Source organism: Hypanus sabinus, chromosome 13 (genome assembly GCF_030144855.1).
Source record: "Hypanus sabinus isolate sHypSab1 chromosome 13, sHypSab1.hap1, whole genome shotgun sequence".
NCBI lineage: Eukaryota > Metazoa > Chordata > Chondrichthyes > Myliobatiformes > Dasyatidae > Hypanus > Hypanus sabinus.
The window spans coordinates 75,586,542-75,598,731 of NC_082718.1; positions in this window are offsets into that span (position 1 = coordinate 75,586,542).

Here is a 12,190-nt window from a genome sequence, read left to right on the forward strand (position 1 = left end):
ATAAAACAGTTCTGGTTCAGAAGAGATCCAAAATTTTGCTCAGAATTTTACATACAGCATTTACTCTAGGATATCTTCCTGATGCTAACAAACAATTTTAAAGATGCCAGGGTTCCCTATTCCAGCCCTGCACAAGGAATACAGAGGAAGTTTATTGTGATCATTATTGACAGCTGTCATTTCTTTGTCAGCTGCCCCCTTCGTTGACCTTTGGGACAACATCATTTGTACCAGTTAAAATCCTACCGTCGGTCCTATTAGCATAGGCTCTTGTGCAGCCTCCCTGCTGTTTCTACTCATTACATGTCAAGTGTTTTCAATTAACTTGGCTTTACCCTCTGGAAAATCCTTAAATCTCTTTGTCTTGCCACATGTTGCAATAGGTTTCTAAAATCACCTCAACCCAATTTTATTCTATTTTTAGCAAACTCTCCTCAAGCTTCTACTACCCGGTTAATTTCTTTCCTACCAGCTGCCTGTGGCTATTTTCTTATATTAAAGATGCACAGATGTTTTTATTGTGCGAGAGAAAAAGAGGATGGCCGCTGGTTCGTAATCTGTCAGCAACAATTGCAGCCGCCCGTACTTTGATGCCAGTGGATAGCTCTCGCAGTCTGCGGAAACTGACTGGAGGGATTATTGTCCTTGTCTGAGAAATGTAAAGCTCTTTACCACATTGCTGATGTCAGAGCAGATCTTTAACTGGAAAATCCTGAAGCCTAGATGTGCTTACGGCAGAGTTCTAAGCCAGGGTCAAAATGAACAATTAGCTATTCTAGTGTTCTCTGTCATTTAGATGATTGTGTGTAAGAACCTGTGCCTCCACATCTCCGAGAATCTTCGTCAGAACCAGGATCAGGTTTAGTATCGCCGGCATACGTCATGAAATTTGTTGTTATGGTACGGTGTAATACATAATAAAAACTGCAAATTACAGTAAGAATTTTAAGTTAAACAAGTAGAGTAAAAAGGAGGGAAAAGTAGTTTTCACAGATTCAAAGTCCATTCAGAAATCTGGTGCCAGATAGGAAGAAGCTCTTCCTGAATCATTGAGTGTGCGCCTTTAGGCTCCTGGTTCTCGTCCCTGATGGTAGCAATGAGAAGAGGGCACGTCCTGGGGTGATGGGGGCCTTCAACGATGGAGGCACGGATCCTTAAGATGTCCTGGATGCTGGGGAGGTTAGTGCCCATGATGGAGCGAACTGAATTCACAACTTTCTGCAGTTTATTTTAATCCTGTGCAGTGCCCCCAAACCAGATGGTGATGGAGCCAGTTAGAATACTCCCCATGGTATCATTTAGGAGTCACAATAACACTCAAAGCAAGAGGTTCAGAACCTGCTGTAGGGCGTTGCTTTGGAATGTTTGCTATTGATACTTTGTGCAACTATCTGGACATTATGACCAAATGTGCTTTTGAATACAGATTCTATAAAGGATAAAGAGTTAAATGATAAAATTAGCAGAATAGTTTAAACTGCAAATTAGCAATCAGCTTTTGAGAATTGTTCTTTTGCATTCTCGTCACTTTGAGCAATATTCACTTTGTTGCTCCTGAAGCTGACTGTCTGGATTGTCAATGTAATGAATTCAAAGGCAGCTTCAATAATAACAGGCCGCAAGTAAATTGTTATTGCGTTTTCCTTCAACTGTAAATACTGGATCAGACATGAACGTTATCGAATTGCGAGCAGTAGCATAGTGCCCTCTGCTGGGCGTCTACCTGCACAGCAACCAACCATTCTTAAACATTTTGTTAAAGGGGGTAGAGAAATATAACAAATGTTTTGATTTTACTAGGATGTACTATTCTTCCATAACCTTGGATTACTTTTATAAATAAAGTAAACCCTAAATAAAGTCTTTTTCTCATTGGGTAGCAATCATGGTTGGTGACACAGTATAAGGTTTGAGAAGAGCTTGGATGCTTTTCTGCTTTTCTCTCAGACGGCGGCAACGAGCACGGGGCCAATAAAAGGAAAGGAGGTGTAAGCGGAGCAGACTTTTTTGGAGTAGGGCATTGTTAGAGTGGTCTGGTTTTGGCTCAACAACCACAAGCAGGGATTCTAAGTAAGTAAGAAAGTTTCTAATAATTTTTTTCTGTTGGTGTGTGGAGAATGGATCTAGAGGTATGTTCCTTATGTGAGATATGGAAAAATTTGGGCGATCTCCAGTCTCCCTAATAACTACATCTGCTGGAAATGCATCAGGCTACAGCTCCTTGGATTCTGTAAAGGCAATGGAACGGCAGCTCGATGAGTTTTGGCTCATATGGAAAACTAAGGAGGAGGTGCTTACAGGGAGGCAGTCATGCCTAAGTTACAGGGGACAGGTACCTGAGGGACTGTCAGGAGGGGAAAAATGTATAGGCAGCCAGTGCAGAGTACCCTTGTGGCCACCCTTTCGATAATAAGTATACCACTTTGGATACTGTTGTGGGAGGGACTGATCTACCAGGGGAAGCCACAACAACCGGGTCTCTGGCACTGGGTCTAGCTCTGTGGCTCAGAAAAGAAGGCGGGAGAAGAGCACTGTATTGATAAGGGATTCCATAATTAGAGGAACAAAAAGCAGGTTCTGTGGACGTCAAAGAGACACCCATGTGGTATGTTGTCTCCCAGGTGCCAGGGTCAGGGATGTCTCAGATAGGGTCCATGGCTTTCTAAAGGGGAGGGTGAACAGCCGGAAGTCATGGTGTATGTTGGTACCAATGACATAGGTGGGAAAAGGGAAGAGGTCCTGAAGAGAGAATATAGGAAGTTAGGCAAATAGCTGTAAAGCAGGACCTGCAGGACTGTAATCTCTGGATTGCTGCCTGTGCCATGTGGCAGTGAGGGCAGAATAGGATGATTTATCAGATGAGTAAGTGGCTGAAGAATTGGTGCAAGGGCTAGGTGATCAGATTCACGGGTAAGTTATGACCTGTACAAAAAAGGACAGGTTACACCTGAACCTGAGGGGCACCAATATCCTTACAGGTAGGTTTGTTAGAACTGTTGGGGAAGGTTTACTGATTTGACAGGAGGATGGGCTCGGAATGAGGCAGAATGTAGTGAGGCTCTGTGGAAGGACAGGCAGGATGACAGGGCAAAATTGCAGTCAGTTAGATGAGTTAAAGTGTAACTGGAGGCCAAAATCTAAAAGGGTGAGGAATAAGGGACTGAAGGTGTTATATTTGAATGCACACAGTATAGAGAATAAGGTAGATCATCTTGAAGCACAGTTAGAGATCGTCAGGTATGAAGTTGTGGGCGTCACTGAGTCACGGCTGGAAGAAGATCACAGTTGGGAGCTCAACATCCAAGGACACACATTGTATCAAAAGGACAGGCAGACTGGCAGAGACGTGGTGTGGCTCTGTTGGTCAAAGAAAATGAAATCAAATCCTTAGAAAGGAGTGACATAGGGTCCGAAGTTGTTGAATCTTTAAAGGTAGAGAAGAATTCTTGAGGGTAAAAGACTCTGACTGGAGTTATATACAAACCTCTGAACAGTAGCCAGGATGTGGGATACAATTTACAAAGGGAGATAGTAAAGGCATGTAAAAAAGGCAATGCTGCAATAATCAAGAGGGAATTTTAATGTGCTGGTAGATTAGGAAAACCTGGTTGGTGCTGGACCCAAGGAAGGGAACTTGGGGAATGCCTATGAGGTGGCTTTTTAGAGCAGTTCGTGGTTGGAGAAATGGCAATACTGGATTGGTTGTAATGTAATGACCCAGATATGATTAGGTAAAGAACCCTTAGGAAGCAGTGATCATAATGATAGAATTCATCCTGCAGTTTGAGAGGGAGAAGCTGAAATCAGATGTATCAGAATTCCAGTGGAGTAAAGGGAATTACAGAGGCATGAGAGAGAAGCTGGGTAAAGTTGATTAGGTGGGGACACTAGCAGGGATGATGGCAGAATGGCAATGGTTGGTGCTTCTGGGGGAAATTAGGAAGGGGGGTGAAAACTGTGGCTGACAAGGGAGTTCAAAGACATCATAAAAGCAAAAGAGAGGGCTTGTATTACAGCAAAAATTAGTAGGAAGGTAGAGGATTGTGAAGCTTTTAAAAACCAACAGAAGGCAACTAAAAAAAGTCATAAAGAGATAAAAGATGAAACTTGAAGGTTAGCTAGCCGACAATATAGATGAGGATACAAAAGTTTCTTTCAGATATATAAAGAGTAAAAGAGAGGCGAGAGTAGATATCAGACCACTGGAAAATGATGCTGGAGAGCTACTAACAGGAAACAAACAATAGCGGAGGAACAAAAGATGTATATTGAGTGTGACTTCACTATGGAAGAATGCCAAAACAGCGTGAGAAGCAAGGGGCAAAAGTGAGTGCTGTTGCTATTACTAAGGAGAAGGTGCAAAAATTCAAGGTACGTAAGTCACCTGGATCAGATCATGTACACCCCAGGTCTCTGAAAGAGGTAGATTAAGAGGTTGTGGAGACATTAGTAATGATCTTTCAAGAATCAATAGCTTCTGGAGTGGTTCTGGAAGACTGGAAAATTGCAAATGTCACTCCACTCTTTAAGAAGGGAGGGGTGCAGAGGAAAGAAAACTATAGGCCAGTTAGCCTAACTTCAGTGGTTGGGAAGATGTTGGAGTACATAATTAAGGATGAAGTTTCAGGGTAATTGAAGGCACATGATAAAATAGGCCGTAGTCAGCATGGTTTCCTTAAGGGGAAATCTTACCTAACAAATTTGTTGGATTTCTTTGAGGAAATAACAGGCAGGATAGACAAAGGAGAGTCAGTGGATGTTATTTACTTGGATTTTCAAAAGGCCTTTGAAAAGGTGTCGAACTTGAGGCTGCTTGACAAGATAAGATCCCAAGGAAATACATGGGCATTGACTGACAGGTAGGAGGCAAAGAGTGGAAACAAAGGGGTCCCTTTCTGGTTGACTGTTCCACAGGGGTCAGAATGAGGACCTCATTTCCATCTTGTATGTCAATGATTTGGATAATGAAATTGAAGGCTTTTTGCCAAGTTTGTGCACAATACAAAGACAAGTGAAGGGGCAGGTAGTATTGAGGAGGCAGGGAGTCTGCAGAAGGACTTAAACAGTTTGGTAGAACGGGCAAGAAAATGGCAGATGAAATACAGTGTTGGGAAATGTTTTGTCATGCACTTTGATAGAAGGAATAAAGGAGCAGACTATTTTCTAAATGGGGAGAAAATTGGGAAGTTGGGAGTTCTTGTGCTGGATTCCCTATAGGTTAACTTACAGGTCGAGTCTGTGGTGAGGAAAGCAAACTCATTTCAGGAGGACTAGAATATAAGAGTAAGGATGTGATGTTGATGCTTTTTAAGGCACTGGCCTGGATGTACTCGGAGTATTGTGAGCAGCTTTGGTTCCCTTATCTGAGAAAACATGTGGTGGCATTGGAGAAGGTCCAGAGGAGGTTCACAAGAATAATTCTGGGAATGAAAGAGTTAACGTATGAAAAGCATTTGATGGCCCTGGGCCTGTACTTGCTGGAGTTTAGAAGAATGGTGGGGGGAGCGGGATCGCATTGAAACCTATCAAAAATTGAAAGGCTTAGACAGTGTGAGTGTGGAAAGGATGTTTTCTATAGTGGGGCATTCTAGGATCGAAGGGCACAGCCTCAGAACAGAGGGACATCCATTTAGAACAAAGATGAGGAGGAATTTCTCTGGCCAGGGAGTGGTGAATCCATGGAATTCATTGCCACAGATGGCCATGGAGGCCATTATTGAGTAGATTTAAAGTGGAGGTTGATAGGTTCTTGGTTAGTCAGGGCGTCAAAGGTCATGGGGAAAAGGCAGGAGAATGTGGTTGAGAGGGATAATAAATCAGCCACGATGGAATGGCAGAGCAGACTCGATGGGCTGAGTGGCGTAATTCTGTTCCTGTGTCTATATTCTGCATCCTGTTATTACCATCTCATTGGATTTATGTTTTGAAATGGATGGTTGCAGAACACTGTTTGCAGTTGCATCTCGCTACGTGTGACAATATCAATAAATCCAGTGAGCACAAATCAATATGCTCTTTAAAATAAATCCAAATTTCCTAATCAATCAGGAGTAATCACTTATGATAGTCACTAGTCTGTTAACCTGAGCCATTGAAAAGCAGGCATTCTGCTGCCTGACGCCATAATTTCCGGTTATATTTAATCACCTATTCAATCCTAGCCTAATGACAGGACAATTTAAAATGACCAATTAACCTACTAGCCAGCACATCTTTGGACTATGGGAGGAAACCAGAGCAGCTGGAGGAAAGCCACATGCTCACAGGGGGAGCATACAAGCAGTGACGGAATTGAACTCCGATGCCCCAAGCTGTAATAGTGTAGCACTAACATCTACGCTACCATGGCTCTTTAAACCACCTCATCCAAAAATAAACTTCACCTCATCACCTCTATAAGATAAAGCCATGATTCTATTAAAACATTAATCACTTTATCAAATAAATTCCAATTCCAACCACATTTGTAGAGTGAAATCACAAGGTTTGATCGTAAAATTGATGCGGTATTTTGAAATTAATTCAACTGTCTCGATATACATTTGGTGTCCAGGTTCATCACAATAGACTCTCCACACACAAAGACCTGAAGCATTTCAGAAAATTATAAACTGTGCCAATCTGCTGAGTGAATTTGATCTGGCTGCTCACTTGATATCCAAATGTGCACTTGTTGACTGGATTGTGCATCGGAGATCTAGCCCTCCTGGACTATCATCACCAGGACTATTCATGTGCAGATAGATCGTCATAGACACGGGATTGGGCAAGGTGGCTGCTCTGTACCAAGTAAACTCTTGGCAATTTACATACCTCTACAGAGAACTCAAATAATTCTTTCTAAATGGTTCAAGTCTATATTATAATTATTGAATGTGCCTTCTTTGCTGTCAATCATCATCATTACGTACCGTGTTGTATGACAATCATGATCTTGTCCATGATTGTTCTTGGCAAACTTTGCTACAGAAGTGGTTGGCCATTGCCTTCTACCAGGCAGTCTTTACAAGACTGGTGATCCCGGCCATTATCAATACGCTTCGGAGATTGTCTGCCTGGCATCCGTGGTCGCATAACCAGGACTTGTGATGTGCACCAGCTGCTCATACGACCATCCACCAACTGATCCCATGGCTTCACATGGCCCTGACTGGGGGGGCTAAGTAGGTGCTACACCTTTCCCAAGGGAAATCTGCAGGCTAACAGAAGGAAGGAGCACCTTACACCTCCTTTGGTAGAGACATATCTCCACCCTGTGCTGTAACATTGTTCTGAAGTTGCCATTTCCTTTTATACTTTGGACAACAACTTTTGGCTCTGACCGATAAGACATGCAGTCTTGTAGATACGTAAATATTACGTTTGCCTCAATATACATCTAGACCACAGTGCAATGCATCTTAACATTTTATATTATAGTTTTATTTCTAGGTAACAAAATATTAACACTTCCGTTTTCAGTTCAGGAACAGTTATTACCCTCAACCATTAGGCTCTTGAATCAAAGGGGATAAGTTCACTCAGATTTACTTGCCCCATCGTTGAAATGTTCCCACATCCTATGGATTCACTTTCACTGATTCTTCAGCCATGTTCTCAATATTTATTATTACTTATTTATTTTTGTATTTGCACAGATTGTTGTCCTTTGCATGCTGGTTGAATGCCTAAATTGGTGTGGTCTTTCATTGATTCTGTTACGGTTATTATTCTATTATGGATTTGCTGAGTATGCCCACAAGAAAATGAATCTTGGCATTGTATATGGTGACAAATACGTACTTAGGTATAAATTTACTTTGAATTTTGAACTAGGTAGAGACAGAGATTAAGTTTATTTGTCACATGTACCTCAAAACGTACAGTGAAATGCTTCATTCGCGGCAACGGCCAACACAGTCTAAGGATGTGCTGGGAGGCACCTGCATTGCTAAGATTTAGAAGATCATGGGCCAAGTTCTGGCCAATGGATGGGGCATCTTGGTCAGCAAGGACTAGTTGGTCTTTAAATAGCTCTTTTCAGTGCTGTATACAGTAACACTATGGACTCTATGTAAATTGATCAAAAAGAAGGAAATATTTGACGAAAGACAAGTGGCAAAGTGTTCCACATGTTCATTTGGATTTGACCATGAGGACTTAGCTTTTAATTGGTTTTACATTATGAAAACTCCTCTGTGAGTTAAGTTATATTCATAAGCAACCAGCAATTAAAGTGACATAATTTAAACCGTAAGTGTCAGCGCAACTTTCTTTGATAAAGTAAATAACATTTGAGGTACTAGAAATCTGTGACTATTTCAATCAGTTCTGCCGCAGTAATATATGGCATACTAAATGAAACACCAATTTATTCAGAGAATGCCTTTCCAGTATTCTATCGTCTCTGACCTGTGCCTCAATTTCAGTGCCGTGTTGATTCCAATAATTGATGAACAATAATCTCAATCTTGCAAATGTTAATTGATCCAGTATCCCCACCCTTGTGGGTGACCGAATTCCATGCAAGTGCATCATAGTTCTAACATTAGATTTACACTTTCCCAAAGGGGAGCTAAGGTGAAATCTTGTAATTATCTACTGAAACTGATGAAAGAATGTTAGCTTCCCCAGCTGCATGGCCTAGTTATAGTCAAGACCATAAGACATAGGAATAGAATTAGGCCATTTGGCCCATCAAGTCTGCTTTGCCATTTCATTGTGGCTGATTTATTTTCCCTCTCAGCCCCATTCTGCCGCTTTCTCCTCGTAACCTTTGATGTCCTGACTAATCAAGAACCTTCTGCTTTAAATATACTCAATGAATTGACCTCCACAGCCATCTGTGGCAATGAATACCACAGATTCACCATCCTCTGGCTGAAGAAATTCCTCTCTTCTCTCTTCTGAAGGGTGCTCTTGTATTCTGAGGCAATGCCCTCTGATTCTAGACTCCCCCTCTGTAGGAAACACCCTCTCTATCTAGGCCTTTCAACATTTGATAAGTTTTAAAGAGATCACCCCCCCCCCCCCACCAAATTCCAGCGAGAACAGGCCCAGAGCGAGTGGCTAGAAAATAAATAATCCGTACTGTCTTCACAATCAGTCTGTGCTGCACTTTAGAGGAACTAAAACATCAGTTTGGCTTTCCCCAGAGCCCCAAGCCTTGGCAAAAGCTCTTGAAATCTACACAATCCTGCATTTAACCGGCAGCTAGATAACCAGAGAAGGTAGATCGGAATGGAAAGGATCAGACGTGGAGAGGGTCAGCAACTTAAACTTGTCAGCGTTATCATTTCAGAGGATCTGTCCTGGGCCCAGCACATAAGTGCAATTTCAAAGAAAGTGCAGCTTCCTTAGGAGTCCAACCAACAGCAAAATAACCATAGAAGGGAGAAAGGAATGGAGAGAGCGATCGGTTAAATAAAGAAGCATAAACGTGGAGAGCATAGACAGGACACACGGACCTGTGAACTGAACGGGCTGATTAGACATTGTAAATGCAAGTTCAGATATGACCTCAACATGGAGAATGGTCTAATACCACAGAGAGCAGTACTTTTGACAAAGAACGATTGTGTTTACCTATCCTTCTTGCGCTTATCTTGGTCCATGTTGCTTCAGGCATCAACTATTAAAGTGTAAAGAGGAACAAAACATTCAAATAAAATAGAAAAGATGCTACTTCTTGTTAGTTCTTTACAGCCCTTGAAATCCATATTATACGAGGGGTGATTGATAAGTTTGTGGCCTGAGGTAGGAGTCAACTTTAGAAAACCTAGCACATTTAAATTTAAGCTCTTACATTTACACTCCAGCAGTCGTGGAGCATACGGATCTTGGACCTCCAGAAAGTGTCCACAGTAGGGGTGATTGATAAGTTTATGGCCTAAGGTAGAAGGAGATGAGTTATACAGCTCTCGTTACATGTACATGCAGGTCGACTCTTTGAGTGATTATGCAGAAAGTTTGAAGTTAATAGATCTTCAGTTAATAATACATCGGGGTGATTGATAAGTTCGTGGCCTAAGCTAGGAGATGAGTTATTAACTTCAAACTTTCTGCATAATCACTCAAAGAGTTGAACTGCATGTGCATGTAACAAGAGCTGTATAACTCATCTCCTTCTACCTTAGGCCATGAACTTATCAATCACCCCGCTGTGAACACTTTCTGAAGGTCCAAGATCCGTATGCTCCACGACCGCTAGACTAAGTGTGTAAATGTAGGAGGGGACCGTGTTGAAAAATAAATGTGCTAGGTTTTCTAAAATTGACTCCTTCTACCTTGGGCCTCGAACTTATCAATCACCCCCCTCGTAGTACTCTTCCAAAAGGCGATGCCTATAAAAGGCGGCATCCATCATTAAGGACCCCCATCACCCAGGCCGTGCCCTCTTCTCATTGCTAGCATCAGGGAGGAGGTACAGGACCCTTAAGACATACACTCAGCAATTCAAGAACTGCTTCTTCCCATCTGATGTCAGATTTCTGAATGGAAAATGAATCCAGTTACACTACCTCACTTTTTTTCCACTCCTTTTGCACTACTTAGTTAATGTATATATATTTCTTATTGCCTGTTTAATATATATTATTATCATTTATTGTTTTTATAATGATGTATTGCAATATACTGCTGGCACAAAACAACACATTTCACAACACATGCCGGTGTTGTTAAACCAGATTGTGATCCTGATTCTGATTTTCCATATCACATATTGTACTCCAAACGGTCATGTTGGGAGCCATTGGGATCTGTGGATTTCTTCTCAAAGTCTAACTTTAAGTTGGGGTGTACAATGAGCCACCCGAGTGTAGAACGCACTTGATTCCTAACCATGAGATCTGAGTCTCAGTGACATGCTCTTTTCTTAAGCTGCCCCTCAGGATCATGCAGGCAAGTCACGTTGCTATTCTGCCATTGCAAACTGCCTCACAGGCTGGGGTTCAGATGGCATTGTGCTGGGTAACAGGAGAGACGTAATTCTACATCCAAATCCAACAAGCAAAATATTGATCAGTTCTTTGGGACATTTATTTTGAGCAACTTCCCGTGGTCCCTTCAAGGACTAGAGCTAGAGGTCATAGGGTAGGGTGAAATGTGAAATACTTCACACTGAGGGTGTGAAGCAAGCTGTCAGTGGAAGTGCTGCTTGATTTCAGTATTTAAGAGAAGTTTGGATTGGTACATGGATGGGAATGGTGTGGAGGGCTGTGGCCAAGGTGCAGATTGATGGGATTAGGCAGTTTAAATGGTTCAGCATGGACTAGAAGGGCTGAAGATCTAGTTTCTGTGCTGTAGTGATGTCTGACACACCCCCAGTTCGACAGTTTAATACCAATACCAACTGGCATTGTAAACTCCATCCATTTGTAAGTGATGAGGGTAAATGATAAAACCACAAGGATTCTGGCCAAGAGGGTAGTGTGTGGACTAGCTGTGCAAATAGAGTGCTGGCCATTCCTGTGCCTAATTAACAGCCCTACCCTGCCCCACCACACCAGAGAGACACAAGAGTCAGCAGATGCTGGAATCAGAAATAACAAACGGCATTGAGACAAGCCAAAGGTCAAACAAATTGGGCTGAGAGGGATCAGGCTCGATGGGCCAAATGGCCTGAATCTGCTCTAATGCCTTATGGTCAGACAAGACTTCAGAAGAATTCATCAGAACAGGCTAAATCTGGAGGGAAATGGACAGGTGAAGGACCTCAATATCAGCTTTCCATTTTCCTCCTGACTAGCTGAGTTCCTCCAGCATCTTACTTAAGGTTCTGTTGCACTGGCAGTAAGTATTTCATTCAGTTTCAGGGAAAGAATTGTCCCCTCCAACATATATTGTTATTCAACCTGCAAAGAAACTGCATAAAGTACACTTAAAAATGAAAGGGCAACCAGTTTTCTCCATCTGTTGGTTATGAAAATAATCCTCTTAAATTGTGAGCCCAAATATCCACTAGTGAGTTAAGGAACAGCCAAGTTAGACACTGTTGCATGGTGACTATGAAGCATTATACTACAATCCAATAACATAAGATGTATCTAATTATGATGCAAAAGATCTGAGTGCCACTATATACCCTCAGTGGTCACTTGATTGGGTACACCTATATCTAATCAGCCAATCACGAGGCAGCAACTCAATGCATTAAAGCATGTAGACATGGTCAAGAGGGTCAGTTGTTGTTCAGACCAACCTTCAGAAT